Source organism: Neolamprologus multifasciatus, chromosome 2 (genome assembly GCF_963576455.1).
Source record: "Neolamprologus multifasciatus chromosome 2, fNeoMul1.2, whole genome shotgun sequence".
Lineage (NCBI taxonomy): Eukaryota > Metazoa > Chordata > Actinopteri > Cichliformes > Cichlidae > Neolamprologus > Neolamprologus multifasciatus.
Genome location: NC_140440.1, coordinates 11469429 through 11497141, shown reverse-complemented (window position 1 = coordinate 11497141; position 27713 = coordinate 11469429). Strand labels below are relative to the sequence as shown.

The 27713-nt window shown below is 39.0% G+C and overlaps 1 protein-coding gene across 5 annotated transcripts in view; it reads right to left on the bottom strand.

Moving 5' to 3' along the window:
* The window catches only part of lingo2 (leucine rich repeat and Ig domain containing 2), a 235845-nt gene that overhangs the window by 43931 nt on the left and 164201 nt on the right, over positions 1–27713 (bottom strand). Inside the window, exons 5-6 of one of the 5 annotated variants that reach the window (XR_014876710.1) lie at positions 7058–27116; positions 92–7003 (exon numbers count right to left, since the gene is read on the bottom strand). The exons of 3 other annotated variants lie outside the window; for them this stretch is intronic. The gene's annotated coding sequence lies outside the window, so the exon portion shown is untranslated. Of the gene's footprint in view, positions 1–91; positions 27117–27713 lie in introns of those variants that run through there. One more of the 5 variants, XR_014876709.1, reaches the window with a different exon arrangement.

Here is a 27713-nt window from a genome sequence, read left to right as displayed (position 1 = left end):
ATTTAGCCACCTGGATGTTTCTGATTGTGATTTTAGTTCAATTATTGCCATTATTAAGCCTGTTTTTGTTAGATGTTATAAGTGTGTAGTATGTGTGTATCATAAATGTGTTTTAGGCGCCATAAATGCTAGCATGGATATATACTTCTTGCTAGCTTGGAAGTTGTGGTGGGTTGAGCTAACCCTCTTCCCCACTGTTTGTATTTGGTCGTAGGAGCTGGAGTGGGCAAATTATTTACTTGGAGGCCTTTCTTTCTTTTACCTTTTTTATCAGGTATGTCGGATTTTGTGTTGTTGTTTTTGTTTTATCTTATGTCAAATATGTTACGTGTAAATGCATACTTTATGTTTAATGTAGAGATGGACCGATCCGATGTTACGTATCGGTCCGATACTAACCAAAATTACTGGATCGGATATCGGAGAGAAATAAAAAATGTAATCCGATCCATTAAATATCAAAAAAGCACCTCACAAAACTTGGCGACATGGCGAGCCGGAGCAGTGTGGTCACGTGATAGAGCGGCTGTGTGTATTTGTAGCCTGCTAGCAAACATTTCATCTCCGAGGAAGTTATCTCAGAGAGAAGTAAAGCAAGTGTGTAAGTTCATCTCTGAATGTTTGTAAAGCATTCCCGCGTTAAGCTTAACAACCGATATATAGAGCAACTGCCTCTCTCTCTCTCTCTCTCTCTCTTCTTGCTGCTACTTCAATCGTGAAACTGATCAATGATCAGCTGATCGGCTTTTCTGTCGCGAGTCCGTCTCTCTTGTTTGTTTTTGGCCCACTTCTCACCAGAAAGAGGAAACCAGCGGCTGAACAACAGCAGCACTATTAAGCTTGATAAGCTGTTGTTATAATTTATTTATTATTACTTTCTAGACCAGGATCTTTTTCTATGCAGCTGACGGCTGGTAACTGTGCAGGGGCGGATCTAGCAAAGTTTAGCCAGGGGGGCCGATAGGGCATGAACAGGCAAAAGGGGGCACAAAGACATACTTTTCTTTCTTATTCTCATTTAAAATATCTAGCTTTTAATTATTTAATAATTATCTGAATCTTACACCCAAAGTTTTAATCTGATGTAAAATGTATAGAAGTCCATTACTGTATATAGTAACTGTTAAGTCTAATATACCCTAGTAAGCTATAGTACTTTTTCCTTTGGGAAGATACCATCTGTGCAGTCTGCAATTCTGTTGAAGAAAGATGTTGAATCTATTTAATTATTCTTGAAAAATAATTTATTTCTGTGAATTTTTTTCACCCTGCATCAAATTAAAGTTGATTACATTGATTAAGCATCATGAGGAAGAGGGTGGTTCCCTATTTTCTTTTGCTGGGAGTTTGCAACCCTATTAGTTAGGTTGCTTAATATTTCTGCTAAGTACTCTTTAAAATACCAGAATAGGGAGGATGGGGTAGGTTTAACTTTATTAGATTGATCAGTGTTGCTGAACTATGAAATATTTTGGGTGCAGTGTGTTTTTTTTTACATACAGGTATAACAGAATAGCTTTAGTGTTGTTGTTGTTTTTTAACTTGAGTATGAACTTATACAAAAAGCAGCAAGATATTAAAAAAACAGTTTTACTGATTAAAAAACACACTATATCGGATTCATATCGGTATCGGCAGATATCCAAATTTATGATATCGGTATCGGTATCGGACATAAAAAAAGTGGTATCGTGCTATCTCTAGTTTAATGTAAAAATAAATGCCAGCCCTTTTCTACAATTCCCCTGTGGGAGAGGAGCTGGAGTGGGCAAATTATTTACTTGGAGGCCTTTCTTTCTTTTACCTTTGTTATCAGACACAACGCAGAATCACACCGGTTACACTAACTTGCATGTGACAAATAAAACTGAAAACTGGAAAACTAGACTTCTTAGTGTTTCGTCTTGTCACACATGTTAACAGGTGTCTGGCTCACGAAGACAAAGACTTTGGCTAAAAGGCATGTATTATGTAGAAAAGATGAATTCATCACTCACTGTACAATTCTTCCCTGCTATTCTTCCTTTACTCCACACGAACAAGTAATAGGGTGATAAGATGGGTAGTATACGCAAAGGTTACGTTGTAAGACGGAGGAAGCTTAGTAAGGCGACACGGGCACAAAGCTTATTTTTCACAAAGGGCACTTGCCATCAGGATGCTTCTGTAAAGTTCGGTGTCACTGGCACAGATTTAACAAGATGACAGGGATTTACACCCATCTGTGTGTGAGTCGAAAATAAGCATTTGTCTGAGGGGGACAATCTCACAGTATCGCAGTATTTCAGGCAACCAAGGGAGCAATCCAAAAAGCATTATTTGACCCTAGGCATTTAAATTAGGCTGCAGAATGTTTTTTATCATGTCATCGAAAGTGAACACGCACACTCTAAAAAACAGCAACAGAAAAAAAAGAGGATTACACTGAAAAGAATGAAGACACTGTATGACTTTCTCTGATCCCTCACACCTCTTTATCAGAGATTATATTCAAATATTAATCCATTCAAAGCGCCCATTTAGATGCTCGTATGATTACAAGCATGAACTATGTGTATTATAAGTAATAGATTATATAAATTTACTCCAATAGTCTTTACAGATTGGAGACTTTTGCTTAACAACTTATGTTTTAAACACAAATATGAAGTAAAGATGTCTTACCACCACAGTAATTCATTGAGTAGCCAACTGATATCAATATGCCACAAACAGTCCTTTAGAAAACAGGATTCTTGGTTTCGTCTTGTGCGTTTTCCTCTCTTGAGCAAAAAAAATCTCTCTCAAGTGTATCAGAGCTGAAAAAACAGCCACAACTGACTTGGTGGAAATTGATAAAAGTGAAAAAATCTGCATCAGTTATTCAGTCTGCATCCAAATTGCAGTTTCAAATAAGGAAAATCAAATAAACTTTGAAAACACTACCTACTGGAAGCAAACAAAGAAGATTCAATAGGTCTGTTTGCCTGCTAATGCAATCAGAAGCTGCTAGCTAGTTACCTATTCTGGTTAATTAACCCCCAGAGGATTAGAGAGAGCAGAGGCTGCAATCTCGATAGGCCTACTGGGCTCAATCAGGACCACAAACTGAACATTGTATATGGCATAAAACTGTTGTAGTAAACACATTCTCTTCCCTCTGCCAAACCCCGGGGAGCTCTTAATCAAACCACAATGTCGGTGCCTGTGCACAAAATGAAGAGAAGAATGGAGAGAAAAGACCTGAAAGCGTCTGAACTTACAGGCTCTTGGCCTTTTCTCTGACATCTAGTGACATTTCAGCTCTGCTTTCCCAGCTGAGACTGTTTCTACCTGAAGAAAGCACAATATATTGTGAGGATTTTACTTCGTCTTTAATTATGAGCTTCATCTCGGATGGTATTTTCCGTATTTCATTTCCGCACAGAGTTTGCATAATGCAATTAGGGCAATTTCATTGATCTATGTTTTGTCATTAAACACAGACTGTACTCATTAGCAATCTGCTGTAATGTAACTATTCTCCCATTTAGATGCAATACTACAGAAATCATCAGCATGATCTGACCAAATAGATTTTCGCTCACTGTGCAGTTGCTGAAAAATGCAGTCTCTCATTTTTGAGTTCAGCTACACTAATGAAAGATTGACTTAGTTATTGAAGCATGCTGAGCTATTTAAAGCTCATCAAAAGTGTTTAGAAATTTCCAAAGATGACGAATGCAGAATGCTGCCTTTATCACAGCTGCACTTTTTCCTTTGGTGCTGTTTCTGTTCTGGTTTGCAAGTTCCTGGTTAGAGCTGAGAGAGACTGGTGGAAACGTGAACACATTACTCTGAACAGCTATTTAAATCTGCATTCGTATTGACTGGTGCTGCTCCAGCTGCCTATGCAATCTCCTGTTTCCTGGTTCCATTTGTTTGTGTTATTGTTCAGGTTTGGTTTGCACTTCCCAACACATATCTCACATTTGCTAACGCTTCCCTTTATTACCTACATGACTTGATAGTGAATTACGCACTTCATGTTCATATCCATTAGAATAAATAAATATTTGTTTATCTTTGTTTTTCATTTTTGAAAAAAAAAAGTATGAAGTCCATTAAATCTGCAGGCATTCACTGGTAACGATCAAAAAAAACATACTGTTTGAAAGAGGGGAATTGTGAGTGTCACATGGTTGCCAGTAGGTTGCATAACAACACCAGTGGCTGCAGGGACTCCAGACATGCCTGCAAACGTATTGGACGAGTTTGATCATGGCAATGTTTCCCAACCTTTTGGAGCCACGGCATATATTTCACATTAGAAAAATCACACGGCACACCACCAAACAAAAACGTCACAAGAAGCATATTGATAATTTTTCCCTGCACATCAGGCATAGCGGAATTGGTTGGGTCTGTCCCCAGTATAGCTTTCTTGCTTTCATCTGACCACTGCTCATGCTAGGGCCTTCATCTGGGTCAGATTTTTCTCCAGGACCCCGGTCAGATTGACTACTTTTTCTTTTCAAATATTTATCTATTGCTGCGTTGTCTCACTCACAGCATGATTAGTATGTAATTTCTTCTTCGTCTTCTTCTGTTTTACTGGCAGTTGGCAACAGATTTAATTAGAGCAGGTTGTTGTACTGCCCTCTAGTGGAAGTCATTGCAATTGTTCTGCCGGTCGCTTAGAGCAGCGGTCTCCAACCCCCGGGCCTCGGACCGGTACCGGTCCGTGAGTCGTTTGGTACTGGGCCACAAGAATTGTGGCTCAGGTGTGAAATGTATAGTTTTCAGGGTTTTTATCAGTTTTCAGCGTTATTTTGTTATCGTTTTTATCGTTTACTCGGTTTTCCTGGGTCTTTTCACGTGTGTTATGAATAAATGTTCTTTTTTTCGGTACCGGTACTAGTTTTATTTTGTTGTGTTTATCCGCGACACCTTAAAGGCCGGTCCATGAAAATATTGTCGGGCATAAACCGGTCCGTGGCGCAAAAAAGGTTGGGGACCGCTGATTTAGAGTACCAATCAGGTAGAACCAGATAATCTTCCATGGCACACCTGATCATTTCTCACGGCACACCTATGTGCTGCGGCACAGCGGTTGGGAAACACTGGATTATGGTATGAACATATGCATCCGCAGGAGAACTCCTGAGCAAGTTTTGTATGTAAACCTCTATATTCATCCATGTATTTTTTAATTTACTGCAAGGTTGTTATTTTAGCAAACCCATAATTATAGCCTTTTGAAATCACACACACACACACTGAGTAAGTCAGCCTTAAAAATACCCAGAGGGATATTGGTATTTTTTAAAAAATATTCATGGATGGTAAACTATGAAATGAACAGGTGCGGAGAGGAAAATAGTGAAGGTTCCAGTCATATCACCGGAGCAGAACAATTATTCCTAATCGAGACCTTCTTGTAAATTGTGACAAGGTCTTGCCCCCAAATTACGCAGGACACAGTCAACAGCCACAAAATAAATATTTAATGACATTTTCTAAAGACAAGGCTCCGTGGCAAGCATGAGAAACTGTGTTCTGAAGATATCAAGAAGCTGTAGAGGTTTGGTTAGGGCATGGTGGTGGTGTGTATCTAGGATTCCAGTGGAACACAAGCTCGCTGACCAGACTAAGAAAGCATCTTCACACAGTAGTGTTAAATAAAAGCTGTATATTACAATTTTATGCAATAAAATTACATATTATCTACATTAAATCACTAAAGTGGAAATGATTCAGGAAGAGCCAGAAGGAAGTCATCCATAGAAACAAACTGTTTTCATTTAATCAGTGCTTTAAAACACACACACACACACACACACACACACACATATATATATATTATTTGATATCATCTAATATTTCTTTTTAAATGTGCAGTCTAGTCTAAATATAAGTGCTGCTCACAGGCCAAATGACATGCAGCATGAAGCATTGCACTTCACAATCTCTGTATATTAACCTGATCTTATATAACATATGTATTGTATGCAATAAATACAGTTGCTCAAAGTACTAGTACACTGATGAGAGTAGCGCACTGACATTTGGACAGGAGAAACTCAGGACTGAAATGACTGTTCCTAGAGTACAACCATCTAAAAAGTAAGCAAGGAAGACACGAGCATTAATCAAAATCTGATGATTTGTTTGCTTTCCCAACCTGATTCCTTGAAAATGCATTTCATCCTTTGTTCCTCATAACCAAGAGTCACAAATCTTTTAGCCACGAGAGGCTTTGTCACCTGAATATAAACAACTGCTAAAATAACTGATGCTGACTGACAATCTATGCAACATCCAACGCTCTGCATTTCTCACGGTACCTTAGATAAACAAAATTTTCCACCTACAGTATAATCCCACATGCCTGTTTAATCGTGGACAAAGTGCCTACCAGGGGTGATGACTAATTAGACTTCAGATAAATATTTACAGTAATCACTGGTTAAAGCAAGCACTTACATGCTTTTGTGATCTAGTATTGAGATATTTTATATATGGTCCATTTTCACAAATATTCCCTAGATTATATTTTTAAAAATCTATTATATGTAAATAGATGCTACATACATTACAAGTACAACAAGATGTACAGTTATTTAAATAAAATCTAGAAAGAAGCCACAATTTGATATAGTCAAACTCAAGAAGAAGAAAAAATCCTGCTTTTGTAAAAGTCAACCTATCACTAGGAATCACATAGACAATAGGTTAGTCATTTATTATTTTATAAGCAAAACCCATCTGTCTGTATCACTGTTGCAGAAAACATTACTACTACCGTGTCACAGCTAGTAAAAAAAAAGATATACCTGCAGGAATATCGAGCTTCTTAGACTGTGAGTACACAAACCTGTTAAATCTGCCCTCTACTCTGCATGTGGCTGCAAAGTGACTAGCACAGAGGCAGATGGGATATTTATGGGATGTTTAATTCCTTTAAAACCCAAATGTGTTATGTTAAAAAGAACACAGGAAACAGCAAGTTGGTATCTCAAACATGGGTTTGCAAAATAAAGTCCTATTTGAAAAATTAGGTGATTTCTGTTCTACCTCATTATTCTCATGACTTTACATTTGTCATGATGAATGTGGGCCTATACCCAACACTAGCAAATACAGAAAATGTAAGGCATGCTGTAGAGACCCAGCACGGATGTGAGGCCGAGTAAGAAAGAGGGGATACACATTTATGAAGAGAAGGAAGGGTGAAACCAGTCCAGTGTACTTAGACATTGTTCATATGTATCATAGGGGTATCATAGAGACAGGCATCAAGGTTAAGGTAGAGAGAAAGAAGGTAGAACCCAATTAATTGAGAAGATGCTGAACTGCCCATTGACATGCTATGTCACCCTTTGAGCCATGGATGTGTTTACATGGACGCAAACATTCAGGTTACTTTTTGTTTAAAAAAACTGTTTTGGCCACTTTAGTGTATCAGTAATATATAGCTATGTATTATTAATTATTACATATGTTGACATCTTTTGGTTTAAATATACAACATTTGAAATATGGACCTTACAGTGGTTTGGTTCACGTCCGGTCTTCCCTTACTCTTTTACTTTGCAAAGGATGTGTCTGTGAGACACTTATTTTTATGTTGACCGATCATATTTGCAGTGTTACTTTGTTTTTAAATCTTGGGCTTCAATGCACTTTGATTTCCCACGAGTCCACCTAAAAAACATCAAAATAGATGCAGCACATTTTACAGTTTAAAAGAAAAATACTTTCACAGGTCTAAGCAGTCTCGTGCATATTTGTAATTTAGTTAACTCACAAATGTAATGCATTTATTATGAATAAAACCTACAAATGAAAGGTTTTTTTCCATTGCTAACGAAATTCATATTTATCTTTTATCAGCTCCCAAAAGTGAGGCTTACAGATGTTCACTAGTGATTATATAAATGCTGTTAAGGGAAACTTGCATGCAACATCTGATATAAATCAGCCATAAATCAATATTTCCATTATTCATAATATTGGCCTTTGTATGCACAAACACAGCCAAAAATTTGAAAAACTTGGGGTGCAGCATGAATTGAAGCAAAAAATTCTTCACTGCACTGCCTTTAGCCCCCTTCTACACTCACTTTGCAATGCTGCTGCTTAGTTGTCATGTCTCACACAGTCAGATTTAACAATGCATTGCTGCATGCCTAACTGTTACTTCCAGGTGGATGTTTCCCACAAGCTGGAGGAAAGAAAAGAAAAATACATTTCTCCTCCATGACATCCTGTCCCCTATGAGATATAACACCTCCTTCCATCTGCAAAAAAGAGAAAGAAATCTAATTTTCAAAAGCTACCTGTCCGACAACACAGTGGCCACTGTTCAGACCTGTAGATTTGCTCTCAGCAGTCATTGGATCACACCTTCCATCATCATCATCTTCTGCTCCAAGCCCTTGTTCTCGCTCCTCGAGGCAAGACCACTTTGACAATCTCGTTCTTTGCCTTTTTTTCATCGACCTCTTGACCATTACAACAATCTGTAATGGTCCAAAAGAGGAATGCCTCTCTCTGTATTTCTGTACTGGAACAAACAAGAAACCTATCATTGGATCCAAAGTGTATCCTTGCAGTAAAGTGTTTAACCACATGAGCAAAGTCCTGAGCAAACCACGTCATTCTCAGATTGGCCAAACTCTAAATCTGAGACGTGGACGACTGTTACCTTTTGCCCATATTCGTAGGAATAATAACACATTGCAATATAAAGTGTGATAAAATGAACCTCAATTTGCTGGTCTTGGTGGCCCTGCTGAATGTGATTCCATCAGCTGTGGCAGGGAACATTGTGCAGCATTCACTCCTACAGATAAGATTAGCTCGGCAGTGAAAGATGCACTCATCCACCCGCGACCCTTCTCTGGAAATGTCACTGTGACACAAGAGAAACTCAAAAACTTTAAAATGTTAATGAGTTCTTTTGTGAAAGCTCGTCCCAAAAAGCTCTCTTCATTACTCTGTAGCAGTGAGAAAATTCAAAGCGTGCGGTGTTTTTCCACGTTCAGGTGAAGTCAGTAAATGAACTAATGCTCAGCTGGTAAGACGAGACCTCATGATTATTAGAATGGTACAATCAGCTCTGACGAGAGAGACTTCACATCCTTGACATGATGTAAACAAACAATAAACATCCCCATATGGAAAAGATATATATAAATCTTATAAAGTTTGTATCTGTCTTGTGTGAAACTTGTATGAAAAGCATACAAGAGTAAAAACAGATATAAGATCCCTTGAAAAATTATATAATGAAAATTGTATTTTTTGGATACTTACTAAAACAATATATGAAAGTAATGAGAAAGTGACCACTTTCATGAGTAAACCATGTAAGCCTTATATGATTTACTCATGAAAGTGGCCACTTTCATGAGTTAAGTCATGTTTTTACTATTTCTTTTCCATATGGGTCAACTGGGAGTAGATACTGACATGAGCTTAATTCTTTACATCAAAAATGCAAAGGATCTTCTTGCTATCGCACAGTCAGTGTAATACAAGTGGACTTATGGTTAGAGCAGGGTAATATGACCAAAAATATTTATCACGATATACATTTAGATATTTGCGATAACGATATAACTGACGATATAATTGACACTAGACAAAATACTTTACAACTCCACAACTTTATTAGTGCAAAAAACAAACAAACATCAATGTATTTTCACTTAAACAAGCAGCTGTTTTTTATGTGCATTAAAGTTATATAAAAATGTAACAGTGCAAATTCCTTGCTGACAGTTTAACCAAAAGGCATTTCCAGTGGAAACTGGCATCCAGTGGAAACATATCCTCAGCATAACCATGTGTAATATCCACAAAACTTAAAGAGGTTATACACACACAATACGGTAATATTATGTTGAAGCACAGTACGTATCACTCCGCGAGGCTCCGCCTACGATAGCCGTAACGCTCCAACAATCCATCAAGCGGTGCGGCTTCGTAGCTTAGCAAAGTCGCACTAAAACATTTGACAGATTTTCGAGCGCCGTGTACATAAAATCGTTTCGAGGTCAGTAAACACAACCAGAGTTCATACATAAGGCACACGGGATTATAAGGAGCTCTGTCGATTTTCAGAAAAATCAAAGGATTGATTTTAAGTGTGCCGTATTTTCCAAACAACACAGTAATAACGACGGCCCGCTAGCATGCTCTACCAAAAATAGTGCTTTGTTGTGTATCTGACAGACGAAAGCTAAACCAGTTCCACACCACTGAAGTTGCAGCATTTTTATAAACCAGTTCTGGTTCATCTGTTTCATTCAATGATCCGCTTTCGCTCTTCTCATTCTGCGTCGCCGCCATGTGCGTATGTAAACATAGGCACTGCGCATGTGCGTTTTACCCATATTCTATCGCGATATGTCATTTTCCTATCGTTGCCCAAAATTGCACCGGTATTACCGTGAACAGTATGATATAGCCCAGCCCTACTTATGGTATTGATGCAGTTTAATTTGTCACAATAATTAAATGTAATTTATGGATTGCATGCATGGTATTGTGATTAAAAGCAAAAGACTTCCATATATATTTGACTGAGACATAATTTCCTTGCTCACCTATGTATGAAGCATATATAAATATAGATGTTTCTACTCTCGCTCACATGCAAAACATTAACGATGAAGCTAAGCTCCAGCAGATGCTTTTGAAAGGTGTCTCCTGTTTCATACATGCAACTTGTAATTTTTCTGCTTAGTTTCCTGCACCAGTAATTTTAATTATAATTATAACAATTATGAAGAGATACTGAAGAAATTACAACACTGATGATGCACACGTGATAAATCTGTTTATACTATTCCTTGACTTTTTCCTATTAGTGAGTGCTGTGCTTTCTCATTAAATCAGCAAGTCTGTTTCATTTACGGTTTTATGACTGACTTTAGAGGCACAACAAAACAACTAAATGTTTCCAGCTGAGATACAAAAATATGAAAACATCAGGTTCAGGTACTGTTAGCACTCAGTGGCATTTGTGTGATTAGCAGACGTTGAAATTATCGGCTCTGCCCACTGCCTGAGAGCTGCACCCTGCCTTAAAGATCTTTCCCATTCAATTTAACGGCATGTTGCTCTTGTCCTCTTTAACTATTTGGCTGTGCCGTTGTGAGGCAGTGCATCATTCCTGCTTTCTCATTGGTCAGGATGCTCTACAGTCCTAGCTGGAGATGGGTAACCATTACCTCCTACCCAACTCTGCCGCTTCACTTAACTCAGATTTAATTAACTCCAACCAGCCTTACTCCCAAAGTGATAGCTGCAGAGGACTGTCCATTGGGGATTTTTGATCAAGAAGTGGACAAGAATACAAACTAGGACTTCAAGCTGTAGGAACGCTGAACCACAGCCTGATGATTGTGGAATGCATACTCAGTTCTATGGACAGAGGCTTTCACATACACACCCAGCCCTTTATTCTGTTAGCATCCCCATCCGTTCTCGTCTCAGATCCGACTCTGATATTTCACTCCTGTGCTTAATTAGGCCCCACAGTTAAACAATGCTCCCAGCCTCCAAGGGTTTACTTTACCAGCACAAAGAACGAGAGCAGTAAGGGAGAGGGGAGGAAATTCATATTCATTTCACATAAAACTATCAGGGAAAGAAAACTTAAAAAAGACCCCTGTCTTTTCTGCGGACACCCCATAATTCACCCCTGACTGTATGGCACCCCTTGTGGGTGGTAATCAGATGACAAACAACACTTGCACAGACTGGGGTTGATAATACATGTAATGTGTTTGACATAGCCGTGTGGTCTAATGCCCTATTTAAAAGCATACATGAATGTCTTTATTTAAAACGACTCTGTGCGTATGTTCTAGCCTACATTCTTCCCGGATACCAAGTGATCCATGAGGACTCCTCCACAACAGTGTCAGCAGCACTTGACAAATGTGCTAGCCCTGCAAAATGCTTGTACAAGCACAAACATATCTGGACTATTTATCTTCCTGCTGGAAAATTTATCAGAATATGAAAGCATATCAACCGCATCCATTTTGTTTGCAATCAAATCTGACAATAACAGGCAGACATTGGGAAGATGATAGATGGCAAATTGCAGAAGAAAACAGAAAATGGCAATTTCACACTAAAATTATTTAATGTTTAATATCCGGTTGGTTTCCTTCCAGCTATTCACATTTCAGTTGTGAAGAAGCAATTCTGAAGTTTGATGTCCCATGAAACAACTGTGGTCAGAGATACATCACTGACTCAACCTCAGTGTAAAATGTTTTGCCCCATGGATGGATCACCTTTCTTTAGCTTGGAAATTTATCAAGTGTACCATGCAAACAAATAAACTCTTCTCTGGCATTTGATGAATGGACAACTGTAAATGTTTACTGGGAGTTTACTGAAAGTGCTTTCTAGCTTCTTCTTCTCCATGAAATGTGAGTGTGTCTGTGTTCCCAGGTGGACATGTCCTAGCGGTGACCTACTACCCAGCTTGTACTGCTTGCCTGAATAAATCTTAACGCACGGAGCATAAATGTTCTGAGGTAAAATGTTGTGTTTGATCCTATTATTTCAAATGAAATAGAGATTAATTTTATTAAAAATTAAATGTACTACTAATTTTTTTTGTAGTCTGTTTCACAACATAATTGTAAGGAATATTATTTGGGGCTGTTGTTGGTAAAGATGTAAAGTAATTTTTCAACATGTAGGTGTTACACTGATTTCGGATGCACGGTTAGTTAAGGGAACCTGCCAGTATCCCTTTAGGAGGTCAAGCTTGGTCACGAAGGTTGCTGATCCGACACGGTCGACCAAGTCATCCAAGCGTGGGAGTGGGAAAGAGTCTGGTTTTGTAACAGCATTTACTTTTCGGAAGTCATTACAGAAACGGGAGGTTTGATCGGGTTTTGGGACGAGAAGTGATGGTGAGCTCCAAGAGCTATTACTGGGAAGAGCAAAACCATGGTCAAGAAGATACTGGACTTCTTGCTGCATTATGGCACCCTTAGTGGGATTTACTCTGTATGCATGTAAGGTCAGCCACTAATCAGAAGGTCGGTGGTTCGATCCCAGGCTGCCTCCTGGCTGCATGCTTGGGCAAGATACTAACCCCATGTTTGTCTACTGGTGGTGGTCAGAGGGCCCGGTGGTGCCAGTGTCCGGCAGCCTCGCCTCTGTCAATGTGCCCCTGGGCAGCTGTTGCTACAATGTAGCTGCCATCACCAGTGTGTAAATGTGTGTGTGAATGGGTGGATGACTGAATGTAGTGTGAAGCGCTTTGGGGTTCTTAGGGACTAGAAAAGCGCTATACAAATGCAGGCCATTTACCATGTTGCTTTATGGGCTTGTGATCACCCACATCAATATCGTGACTTAGACTTGAACAAAAAAAATTTGCTTTCCATAACCAAATGGCTGGCATAGTATACGGAAACATCTTTGCCAAGTATAGCCTGGAGTCCCGAGGTCAAAAATGGGTTAATGTCCCTCGGATGGTTGAGAATGACCAAACTAAGATTGTGTTGGACTTCTAGATATAGTGGTGGTGGACAATCAGAGGGAGAAGGCTGAAGTGACAGATATAGCTATACCAACTGATAGCAACATAAGGAAGAAAGAACATGAGAAGCTAGAAAAATACCAAGGGCTTAGAGAGGTGTTAGATGAAATCTGAAAGGTGAAAGGAACTGTGCTCCCCATTGTAATCAGAGTACTTTGGGCAGTGACCCCCAAACTGGGTGGGTGGCTCCAGCAGATCCCAGGTATGACATCTGAGATATCTGTCTAGGAGAGCGCAGTTCTAGGACCTTGAAGTTCCCAGGTCTCTGGTAGGGGACCCAAGCTTAATGAACAAAGACTTTTTTTTAAGTAACATGGCATGGTCATTGGTACTAGATGGTCTGGGCTGGGTATTTCAGAAACTGCTGATCTACTGGGATTTTATCACAGAAGCTTTTTTAAGGTTTCCAGAGAATGGTCCAAGAAAGAGAAAATATCCAGTGAATGGTAATTCTCTGGGTGAAACTGCTATGATGATACCAGTCCGAAGAGAATGCCGGACTACTTCAAGCTGATAGGAAGGCATCGCAACTCAGATAACCACTTATTACAACCAAGTTATGTTGTGCATCTCTGAATCCACAGCATGTCAAACCTTGTACCTGGGATACAGCAGCAGAAGGCACTGAACGACACTCCCATGACCTAAGAACAGGAAACGCTATGATTTCACAGACTCACCAAAGTAGAATAGAAGACTGGACAATACAAAAATTGGTGTCTCAATTTCTATATTTAGATGGTAGGGACAGAAGTCGGTGTAATTAACATGAAAGCATGGATTCATTCTGCCATGCTGCAGCAGTTCAAGCTCCTGGTGGTGTAATGGTGATTTGGGGGATATTTTTATAGCATAACTTTGTTTGCCTTTGTACCAGTTGATCGTTTTAACACCACAGCGCCACACATATTGTTGGTGATCCTTTCCATTCTGTTCCATTCTGTTACAACCAAATTTCTCATTGTGGGGCAATTAAAGGATTATTCTATTCTATTCTATTTATGACCACCGTGTACCCATCTCTTGATGGTTGGTTCCAGCAGGATAACAAGCTATTTCACAAAGCCCACATCATCACGTGCAGCCAGTAGATCTGCAGAAACTGCATAATTTCTGTAGAACTGAATGCATGCCGTGAAGAATTAAGACAGTTCTGAAGGCAAACGATGGTTAAATCCAGCACCAGTAAGGTGTAACTAATGAAGTGTCCAGTGAATATGTTTTTTTAAATTCACCTTTACCAGAGTAAATTGCGTGAGTAGCCATTATCCAAGTTGATAATTATGATTCATTACTTCACAGTTCTGCAAATTATGTTCAATCTCACTTTGACACTAACTACGGTCCCTCTAATGCCCTCGCCACAGAGCTGATTCTTGAGTGACAAAAGCAACAGGATTCCTAACTGTGCTGTTCTAACACTTACTGTCACTGTATCACTGTACTGTAGAGAGTCAGTGGCACATTTTTCACTCTGTCTGTTCTCAGTGAACAGCTTGAAGCCTTGCTGAGCACATTAATCCTCTGGGATGGGGCCCTTTAGAATCATTTATTCACAGTCAGAGGTAAAGTACAGAGAAGTCAAAGGTTAGTATTTGGTCACCCCAAGCCTGGAGCATTTCCATCTGGGTGTTAGACCAAAAAGACTGAGGCACAGATTATCGGGAGTAGCACTTCTTGCAAACTTGTGGTCACTGGTATCTCAAGCAACGCTGCTGAAGTTGGATTAGCATGTCCCATGTGCCGTTCAGTACTTGCAGCAACTTGAGCTGACAAAATGGCATAGAAGGACATTAATGCAATTATATTAAAAACTTAAATGCATTACTCCAGCAACTATCTCTAGCAGCCTGTGCATGAGTCATTACAGTAAACATCAAAAGCCTTCAGCAAGAAATTCCATACGCAAGCAATTATATTTGTTCTTAGGGTCAAACATTGTAGTACACAATAACTCTAAGGCTAAACTCTCTCTGAGTATTCATTGCCAGGAAGCATCCTATTCATAAGCGGGGAAACAATAACAGCATGACAGAGTAGCAGAATATTTAAATAGCCTGAAGAAGAAGTCGTATGATTTCACATAATTACTATTCATGGATGTCTACTCAATATGGGAACAATATTGAGTTTTTCTCTACAAAGACTGGGTTTTCAGCAGCACAAATTCATTCTGTAATGAATGTGGTCTACTCACGTATATACCAAACCTTTCTCAACTAATTTGTAGAGTAAATCACGTGTTTCAAATTATTTATATATAGAAATAAAGTTTCGCTTTGTCACATGCATACAACTTATCTGGACTTCCATCTTTGAGAAACATCCAGATTTTTTCAACGTATACATGTATTTTCCAATTTAAAAAATACAAGGAATGACATTAACTTAAGGTTTACAGATCCTATTTACACCTCCTGTCATTTTGTGGGATTTTTTGGTACTTTGTTGTCTAAATTCTTTCACAACATTCTTGTTGAAAACAACAAAAATACCGAGGCTGCTTTCTGTAATGCATCATCACATGTTGTCTCCCCCGTCTTTCCTTTTGGACGTTGTTTCTGCTGTCAGTGTAACAACTCATCTTCATGTACTCTCTGTAATTTGCCATTAAAGTTGCCTATGGACCCATAAAGCAGAAACAATGATTGAAAAAAACAACGCTAACTATGGCTGAGTTCTATCTTGGTCCAGAGCAGTGTGCACTGAGGCACATAAAAAGATATGCTTCTTCCTTAAAGTAATTCTGATTGCAACTTGCAATCTTACGAGAATGGCTCTAAATCTATCCCAATTGAATGTGGATGTGCGATTTGTTTACTGCTTTTTCTTATATTTTCTTTTAGAGTTTTTTTCTGTTTTTTGCCTTTTATAGATGAAGAAAAGTGGGAAAAGGTGGGAAAGGCAATTTACGTGATTCTTGGTTTGGATTTAAATTCAGACTGATGCACTTAACCATGTAAAAACCCCAAACATTGTGTTCCCACTAAAGATGTGAAATGACATAGAAGGCCTCAAGTGTTACCTAGTGTGGCGAAGGACCATTTCTCAAGTCAGACACTGCCATAAGTTTTCCCACATACATTACTACATTGCTATTTTTATTCCCCGATTCAAGAACGGTATATGAGGAGTGGATGAGGTGCAGGAAGGTATTTGACTGATATATAAAAGGTAAAATAAAAGAAAAAAGCAAAACAAAACACATGTGTAGGACTATATATTAGAGGGGCTCTCATGTTTAAGTGTCATGATGAGCCGTACACTCCCAAAGCAGAGATAGAGAATTAAAAAGGTTTCCCTGGAGTTGTAATACACTTGAATTGTGCCCTCAACTTTATGAACTAATGCTTTATGTAACACTCCATCACATCTTTATAGAAGGCAGGCCGTCTGAAGAATGCAGACTTGCTCTGAAAAGTTCTTTTCCAAGTGAAAATGGAGCCACATCTCTGTCATCGCATTGCACCTCAGGCAACATCCTCACTCTCCATCTGAGTGCAGTCGAAATCTTAAGTGCTGGAGGACTATTTGAAAACCTTAAAAGCACACATACTTGCCTTTGTCTTGATATTACTTGCTTTACCCTTTTACATAATCATACAACATTCATTCAAGTAGCAAAAAAGTACATTATTTTTACTCCAACCAGATTCTAACCATCAGTTTGGTACGAACCTTTCTGCAACGGTATCAAAGGCTGATGTTTCTAACACAGTTATTACCACAGTGCAACTGTGAGGTGGGTGTGGGTAAGCAAAGATGAATGTACTCATTCAGCACTCCACCCCACCATTCAATTCAGGGGAAGTGTCCTTGTATGTGTAGCCGCTCTTGAAGGATATGCTTGTCTGACTTCTGAAGCTATGCACTGAAGGAAGAGGCAGCAAGCAGACAATCACAGAGGAGCTGAGTGCGTCCATTAAGGCTGTCAGTTAGCATGGGCCTTGATTAATTGCATACTGCATAGTTGCAAATTAAGGTAGATCTCAACCCCAACCCCCCCAAATAATTAGGTAAGAACAGATTGCCAGAGAGAGGAGGGTGAATACTGGGTGCCTGATGTCACTCACTCTTTCGCTCATGTAATAAAAGCTCTTACTCTGTGTTAAGCATGGGCAATAATTGTGTGTAAGGGTGTGGCTTGTGTGAGTGACCGAGGGTGTAATACTAATGCTGATGGTGAATGCATTTATATCAACTGTGTGTGTGAATAGCGTGTGCATGGAATGTCCATACTCTGCTTGAATATACATACATTTTCTACTGAATGGGTGAAAAAGTAACGTTAATATATGTAGAAATACATCGCAGATGACAGTTTTACTTTTTAAGTAACATTACTGGAGCCATGGTTACACGTGTATTTTCAATGGGAATTTTATCTTTTGATCATGCTGGGGTGCATTAACTGTCAAATCCCACTGCTGCTTTTAAATCCAGTGCTGATGTAAAATCCAACACAGCCACAACCTGAATTCAACTAACACTGGACTCTGGGGACAGGTGAGCACAATTTTAGCACAATCGAGGCATTCTTGTTCTTGCGTCAGCAAAGCATAGCCCACAGTCATTCCCAACACTCTGCAACAATTCCTCAGTGGTGAAACAACCCCACCAGCTATGGCCTTGATCTCAGAGCAACCATCTTTTCTCTCACTTCAGTGATACCAAAAAGTGTGGCTCTCTGTACCAATCCACTGCCAATCCACTGCTAACATACAGTGCAGTTTCTTTTGGATATTAGTCATATAAATAATGATTAGATTTATTAAGGGGGAAAAACTGCCTGGTCCTGTGTGGAAAAAGTAATTGCCTAACTTGTTAAATCATGACTTCATTGACGTCTATCAGTCTGAAAAGGGCTGTGAAACCATTCCCAAGGTTTTAGGACTTCAGCATCCATGGTGGGAGTCGTTGCCAATAAATGGAGAAAGGTTTGAACAATGGTGAACCTTTCCAGGAGTGGTTGGCAATTCACCTAGGAGATTACAAAAGCACCCAGAACAAAAGTGCTTGTCCTCATCCCCCAGAAAAACCACAAAAAACCCATGCCAATAGTCACACGTGATGCTGGGGTGGCAGTGTGATGATCTGCTATTACTATTGCTGCTTCAGGACCTGGAGGAGTTGTTGTAATTGATAGAACCAATGAACTGTGCTCTTTACCAGAAAATCCTGAAGGAGAATGTCCAGCAATCAGTTTGTGCCCTGAAGCTCAAGTGCACAATGACCAAAAACACACCAGCAAGTCCACCTCCTAACTCCTAACTCCAAAAACTTCTAACCCAAAATGAAGGTTTGGGAGTGACCTTGTCAATGTCCGGACTATTATCTCGCGTGACTTTAAACACGCTGATCATACTTAAACACTCCAGTCTGACTAAATTAAAACTATTCTGAAAAGAAGGTTGAGTGAAAATTCAGAAATGCTTGATTGCAGCTGTTGCTGCCAACGGTGACACAAACATCATTAGGTTTAGGGTACAAGTGTATTGTAAAAATTGGAAATTGTGTATTTTGTTTGAGTGGTTTTTTTTAAAATAACTTTTAATATTTACATGCTTACATTTTCAGAATTGTAAAACCTTATTGTGGATGTAAGAGCCAAATTATGTGGACATTTTGCATCCAACTCATTGTGTAACATTTTATTTGGTGGTATTTGATGGTTTGGGCCCCAGGAAGACTAGCAACCACGGTTGTGGAAGCTAATGGGGTTCCTTATAAATAAACAAATAAACAAATAAACAAGTACTTTTTCCACACAGGCCCGAGTAAGTTTAGCTAATTCCCCCTTAATAAATGAAATCGTCATTTAAAAACTGCATTTTGTGTTTACTCAGGTTATCTTTGACTAATATTATATTTTGTTTGATGTTCAGTAACAGTTAAATGTGACAAATATGCAAAAAACAAAGAAATCAAGAACAGGGCAAATACTTTTCACGACACTGTACATCTGACACTGTCTGCCATATTTCAAGTCTTGTCCATCCAATGTAACTAATTTGTTTCAGTTTTAATCAGTGCAGCTGTCTTCACTTGCCCCAAAATGACTCATGCTTCATTTGCATTCATATTTAACTTCAACCTGAGTCATGCTTCAGCCTTCAAATTTTTCTCCAGGTTTTTGGCTGTGCATAAAGTACATACACTGCACTGGGATTTGAGCATGCATAAAAAAAAAGTTTAAAAACAAAAGTACTACGGATGAGCTGATCTGATGCGCTGAAGTTTTGCGTTATAGCTGATGAAGCTACTTAATCGATGCTACACTAAATAACACTGTATTTTATTCCGATATTAAAAATACACAGGATGCACAGGATAAATGGTTGAGAGAATATTTTACATTTGTTGCATGTGTTTTTCTTCGTTATGTCGTATCATTCTGCCTGGGTGAGTTGACAGTGTTGTAAATGCATATAAGTGATCCTTATCCTGCTGAGCTCAGCTGGTATGCATGTCAGTACCTATTCATTTAGGCTGCACAGCTATAAAACTACACACCAAGGTGAAAACCAAGGCTAAGTGCACAACATGTAGCATTTGGACTGAAATGATAAACAGAAAGCACTAGTAAGGGTGTGCTGTGTGAGGACCAATCAGTGAAGGGACCCATGGGAAGATGTTTTTTTTTTATGTGTTGATCCTGCAGGGAAGGATATTGAGCCTTCTCCCAGCTGGACAGGGTTTAATCTTCTTACGGGCCATTTGTGTGGATTCCATTTAAAATGGTCTCTCCCTTTACAAAGAGGCCTTTTCTTTAACTGTTGATCAGGCTGCTTACTTATACACTCCCATGGGGTTAGTGTTTCCACACACACACATACTTTGTACATTGCTTTTGATCAGGGTCAGCATCTCAGAATAGTAGTGGTAATTAACCTTAACACCCACAAACCTATTTAATCTCTGTTCCTAGTGCATCATTTTCTACCTGCCCACACGCCCTAGGTGACTTGTAATTTTGAACAATAAAGCAAAAGAGTTTATGTACTATAATCGAGTTCTATCAAAACAAATGTCAGGATTGTTGTTTTAGTCTTATTAGGTCACTGAATACTGAAGTGATCATCCTGCACATACACCAATTCTTCAGCAACCAGTGTTTTCATGAAATGTTAGCGACGTCTCATCTCGTCGTTGCTGGATGCCAATTGCACACTGGCAGCAACAACTGATGTATGGTCACGGAGAAACAGAAAATTCTGCAGCAAGATAAGCTCTAGAATGATAAAGTCTCATTATATTTGCCTAGGCCCCAGTCAGCTAGTTCAGAGTTTGGTCAGACAAAGGGGCAAAGAGTCGACAACCTCTGCTTTCACCGTTCTCTTCCTTAAGAGGCTCCATAGGGAAATGTTTTGAAAATAGTCTGCTCTGATATTGCCCAGCGGTGATCAGAGAGAGGCAAAAGGGTCAAAGTCTGGCAGAGTCTTGAGACAAAGCTGCTCACAGCACTCACAGCCGTCTTTAGGGAAGAGATAATCGATAAAAGTAAATAGGGCATGTTGTGCCAATTTATAGACATAAATCCTTCAATAGTTTGGAGGACAAATTCGGATTAGATAGGCCTGACCATGCAAGATTAAAGTGCAACATAAACTGTCTACGTTCTAGGCATATCACATTAAAGGTAAAACCTGATTTTCTTGAGGATTACGTACATGGTTAAGTATTTATATCATAATCAACTTCTTTGGATTGCCTTCAGATTTAAAGGTGCAGTAAGTAATATTTTGAGGTTATTTAATAGAAAAAATAATGTTTACTCATAAAAGTACACTGATTGATGTGTAAGTACTAGGGGTGCAACGATACTCGTATCGATATTGAACCGTTCGATACAGTGCTTTCGGTTCGGTACGCATATGTATCGAACAATACAACATTTTTAATTAATTTTATCAACTTTCCTTCTGACGATGCTGTCTGTGTTGAGCGCTCAGTGGATCTGCGCTCGACAGTGCAGCCTAGGCGGAGTAGTCGAACGCAGATTCACTGAGCGCAGGGCAAGCTAGCAGACAGAAGTTAAGCTCGTTGCAACATGGCAAATTGAACCTCCCCCACCCTCATTCAGATCTGGTGTTTGGAACTATTTTGGTCTTCATGTGACGTATGACCCTGAAGGTAAGCGCGTCATGGACTAAAGTAAAGCAGTATGTTGGATGTGCCAGCAATGCTCAATTACATTGGTGGGAACTAGTGCGTTAGCGCAGTTAGCTCGTTAACGTGTTGACGCCGTCCAGCCCCACACACGGGGCGATCCGCGGTAGCTCGTTAACGGAGATTTGCCGTGTTGTGGCGTTAACGTCATTTCAGATTAACGCTGACAGCACTAGTGGGAACACAACGAATATGACTGCACATTTACTCCGACATCATCCTAGTGCAAAGACAAGTGGAAGCAGACAAAAACAACAAGCATTTAGACAGCCGTTAGCACATGATTCTCTTAATGGGGACCTGATATGTTTAATATGCTGCTGAGAATATAGCCCAGAAGAAGCTTATAGTAGAGCTTTTATTTTGGAAAGAGCCATTTCTCTGTAATAAACTCTCTTTTCCAAAGATGAGTGATTTCTCCATCAGATAGATTTATTATTTTATTACTTTGTTGTTTCAGCAACATTAAATTTAAAAGCTGTACTTTTGAGTTAAAATATATATTTATAATTTTAATAAATGACAAATTAAAAAGGCATGAACATTTTTTTTTGTATCAAAAAAATATCGAACGTTGCACCCCTAGTAAGTACGTCTTCCAAGAAATTGATGTGTTTCCACAAATTTAGAATGAATGCACTGAAATACATAAGAGTTTGCTGAAGCCACCATATTGCCCCATCATCTTGAATACAGTGGCTGAGACGGTCATGTGTCTAGAGTTTGGCTACATAGTACATCTTATAAGTTACTTATAACTTACTTTAAATTTCACAAATTGCTCATTCAAACTATAAGACGATTCAATATTTGTGCAAACATATTTTCATCAACTCTTTAAGTTATCATGTTGTGACAATTTTTTTGTCCTCCTCCACCACTGTCTCTCATTCCCACCTCATCCTCTCAAGCCTAATGTTAGGTTTGAGTGCCTTGAAAAGAAAAATCAAGCTTTGCCTCTGATAAACAGTTTGATGGTATTTTTAAATTATATGAGTTTATTTGCAAGTTCAACGCTGTTAGATCTGCTTTAAAGAAAATTGAATTTTACCGACATCTAGTTGTAATATTTCACACACGTTTACACTGCTCATTGCCACCATCACAAAGTTGGAATAAACCGGTTTGATATGCTAATTTTCACAGATAACTTTATGATTATGAAAATACTAATAACAAGTATTTTATACGATCTTGACCTTGATGTGTTTACCATTCGATATGTAGCTTTATTCGTAAGTAAAAATAAAATAAATGAATTTACCACAGCAACATGAACATTTTCTCTTGCTCCTAATGCAACTGCCTATAATATTTTATAGTAGACAGGCCTGGCATTGTAGCAAATATTCAGTACTGACAACCCTTAAAAGAACATACTGATAAGAGTCAGACCTGCCACATGTTATGGGTTTTGAATTGGGACTGTCTTCGTCACTCTCCCATGTCTCCTTCCCTTTGTTCCAAAAGAACAAGCTATTTGCTACGCAGCCAGAGCTTAAACATAACTGTCAACAGATCTCAGCATGTGTCTTTCAAACACTGATCAAATGGCTTTTGAGATGTGGATTGCCTGGAAGTGTACATTGTTTTTGTGTTAACCAATTTAAACAGTGGGTATGTTACACCATAGTATATAATTGGAACTATGCTTATATCTATTGTGCCATAGGTACAGTGCTTGCACAACAGTATGGTGAGAGTTATGCAATGTGACAAAATAAATACAGAAGATATGCCACAAGGGAGCACTATAATAAAAGAACTGCCGGGGAGAGAGGTAGATTATGGCTTAGCCTGAACATACTACAGTAAGATGGTCGTGCTTGGTGTGCACGTATTTGCGTATTTTGTGCACTTGTGTGTGTGTTGCTTTCTGTTTACAGGGCCTTAGCCAACCAAGATGCAGCTTGAATTCTTGTTGCTCGATCAAAGTCCCTGGAGTAATCTCTTATAAGAACAGAGCGGGGACAGGCAGGAGGATGCCCATTTCATTCTGCAGTGTATTAAATCCCTACACTCACAAACCAGTGTATCCCAGTGTGGCAATGCAATTTTGTAGGCAACAAGCAAAGAAAAAGGGTGAAAAAAAGTATTCATAAGACTGATGCTGACACTAAATCAAGACTGGAATGAAGAATAAAGGATGGCAACAGGCCTCAGTGATTGGCCAGTGGAGGAACTCCCCTGTGTCCAAGTAGATATGTCTCTCCTTCTCATCATGGCCGGGCAATTTTGTCCCGGTTATAGCTCCTCCATCTTCTCCCAAGCTACTCCTTATATCAGCATTTCAATTTCCTCCCTTGTGCAGTCACTGAGTGCTAACCTACTTCAGACTTTCTCTGAGACCAGAGAGAAAAAGAGAGAGACGGGGAGAGAGCGACAGAGAGCAAAGCCGAGGAGCTGCTGGGTTCTCGCTTCAGTCCTGTTTCCGGTTTCCCCAAGGTGTGTGGATGCAGATCCAAATAGAAAAATGCCCAAAGGTGATGTTGTGGTTAAGATATCTGCCTCATGAACTACATACACCCATGCTCCCAGAAGACTGAACACTGACAGTACTTCCTCTTCTATGTCTCCTCTATTGTCAGAGACTTATTTGCAGCTATAACTGCAGATAGCTAAGAAAAACATTGAAAAACTCAGTGTCAAATAAAAATAACGTATTTTTGCTTTAGGCACATGACAGTTAGGCTCTTCCATTATGTTATCTGTCTACTTAAATGATACTAGAACTTTATGAAGTAGATCCCAGTGGTCATATATAATCATTTCCTGAAGTAAATTTCATTACCGTGAAAAATAAAAAGAGCAAACCCTATTTACACATGATCAGATCTATTTGATTTGTTTATAACCCTTGCTGACACCTGCAATCCCACCTTTTCTGCTGCCTACAAACGCATTTCTTTGTCACTACGTAATACCATTCAAAGCAGAGACTGAGAGAAATGTCCCTGACATAGCTAGAGTAAGCCTCCCGAAGGCTCTGAGGGTCAGGGGAACTTTTTCTTTCTTTGCATCTTCATACCCCTAAATGTTAACACGACTAATAGACCAATGATTTTTATATGCATTATTCTTCTCTTCTACAGGATGTGTATCCCTGTTGCTACAACTCTTTCCTTCCCACTTTTCTTTGGTTTCATCTTTTGTTTCTGCAGCCCTGTGAGAATATTTTTGCATCATTCTCTATTTTCAGTTTGCTCTGACTGCTTACAATGTATCTCTTTTTTTTCCAATGACCCAATGCTTCCACTTCCACAGTGAAACAAATATTATTCTTCCTGTTGCCCAGTAGTAATTAAACATTAAATTAAATTATTTATATATTAAATTATTAAATTAATTAAAGATTTCTCCTTCCAAATGTTCCCTTGAAGTTATCCTTAAAAATACTTCTACACAAGCTTGGTGCCTTACAAGCTCGTCCTAAAGGACAACAACTACAACACGAATGAAGGGGAAAAAGTTAATTAAATTCTACTTTGAATGTATATCAATAGTGAGGACTTCATCTGTAGTTAGACTATTATTATTCACATTCACGGAGACATTGTACATCTATACTGAATACAAATATTAACAGATGCTGCAAAAATAGCTGGAATTTTCTGTTAATGTGTTGGAGCCTGTTGAAAATTACCGTGTAATTTCTTCAGTTAGAGGTGTTGCAATGCGGATCTGAATTAAACGAAACTTTCTGGAAGTGTGAACATATTGTGCTACTAAAATGTTGCCTACATCTAAGCAAATAGATAAAATTAGCATTTGAATTTAAGAAGATGGTTGTGTGCACTTTTGTGCATACAAGATGTTAGCTGGGACCTTGCATTCTGGACCGAACTCCCTCTGGATTTAACCACTAGCCTCCATCACTTTATAAGCGAGATGACAGGAAGTAAGATGGAAGCTACTTCTCCACATCCACAAAACCATTTGGGACTATGAATGTCCTCATACCTGCTGCTACAGCCTCCAAGTGCTGCCTGACGTGATGTGAAGGTACTCTACCCCTATTCTCAAAGTGGGACACTGCTTCTCCCCAGAGAATGTAAGCTCCTAGCAAGTGCCTGCTTTTTCCCTCAGCTGCAGTGTATCTCAGAGTCTGCCTGACATTTAAAGGATTTGAGCCTTAAACTATCAAAGGGAGGCATGGCTGGGACTGTGGGAAAGCCGTGGCTGCAGCCCTGAGTTTGATCTGGCCTGGGGCAGTACGGGTCAGTATCCCAGATTAGGCCTGCTTTGGGAGACACTGCCCCCATAGAAATTCAGGTATAGCAAATAAGTCCTTCCAGCAGCATCTTGGCCTAGATAGACAGCTATGGGGCAAGGGCCTGAATTCATTACTGGCTATCAGATGCTTTCTGCTAGTAATATGGTCACTGTGGGTGTAAGCACTTATGCCACAATTGTAAACTTGATCTCAATTCTGCCTTAAACATATTTCCACAACTTGAAAATAAATGAGAAATAAATAAACATGCAAAATACAGACAACAGACTTCCTTCTACTGAGAAAGTAAAGAATGCGTGGTTTTAATTCTTAGCGATTCATAAAGGTAAAAACAAAACACCTGTGTTGATCATAAAGAAGTGTATATGACAGTAAGATACTAGATAGAAATATATATATATGTGAGTGAAAAGTCACAACAATATTGTCATCTATCCCTTTAAAGCCGGGTCTCAACCCTGGCTTACATAACATCATGAGAAACAACTCCAACATCCACCTTTCTCTCTAAAACACAGAGGAACATGCTGTAACCTCCCAGATCCAAACGCATAGAATCCTAATGACCTCTCTGAGCTGTACTAGACTGAATCCCACTGAAACTGCACTACGGCACTCTGACTTACAAGTGAGTCAATCCATTTTCTCAAACTCTAAGCTCCTTACTAGCCTCATCCTTCAGGAATTCAGTGTCTTAGCGCATCATCAAATAGACTTTTACAACTTTAAAACAAGGGGATGTATGTGTTGGACTTTTATTTCCAACAGACAAGAATGCAACTACAGTATCGTTTCATCTTCTCCTCTTCTGTCGGTTCAACATATTCATACGCTGCAATAGCAACTGAAACCTTGACCTGTATCTAGTTATTCTTGTCTCACACAAACAAAAAGAAAAAATGTGACATCAAAGCTGTTAGTGATTTATAAAGCCAACCGTGGCACTGATCTCAACAGTCTCCATGGCAACAAAAGACCAACTTTCTAGATTTTCAAAAAGTTAAATGTATATATTTGGATCAGAATAACATGATTATGTATACATACACGCAAAAGCATCAATAATACTATCAACTAGTCTTGCATCAGATGGGCTGGGATAAGTTCCAGCCCCCTTCCTAAGGATGAGAAGAAGAAGAGAATGAGTGGATGGATGGTAATAACACTTACCTGCACCAAGGAGAGCAGAATAAAAGAAAAAGAAAAAAAAAAACATTAAAGCCTTTAAAAATATTAACACAACAAATATTAGTAATAGACCAAAATTTTAACTATTCTTACTTATGTTTTACACGTCAGGGAAAGAGCATAATCAACTTGAATACATAGCGGTCAGAGATAAATACAGATTTCCATTATGACTTATGACACAGTGCAAACAAGTAAAGACTGGCTTAAGGCGTTATCTGTGGAGCCACCCAGCACAGTTCTATATGACAGTGTGATTTAAAGGGTAGTTAACTGCTAATTGGACTTCAGTGACTGCTGATGAACCAACCGATTTATTAGATTAACCCATAAAGAACACTTCAAGAGATGGAATTTAAACCCTTCTTAAAAAGAAACGCGGCAACTAAATATTATTTAAAGCATGCAAATAAGTAGTTTAATGATTTAAAAACTTAAATGGATGTTCAGTGATAGTCTCTACAAAAAGCTTTGGCCAGCAGGTAGTGTATATATCATGTGGATTTACTCTTAACCATTAAAAATATAGATGCTGAGGATCACATTTTAGAGCAACCCAGGCCCAGGCAGCTCAGCCAG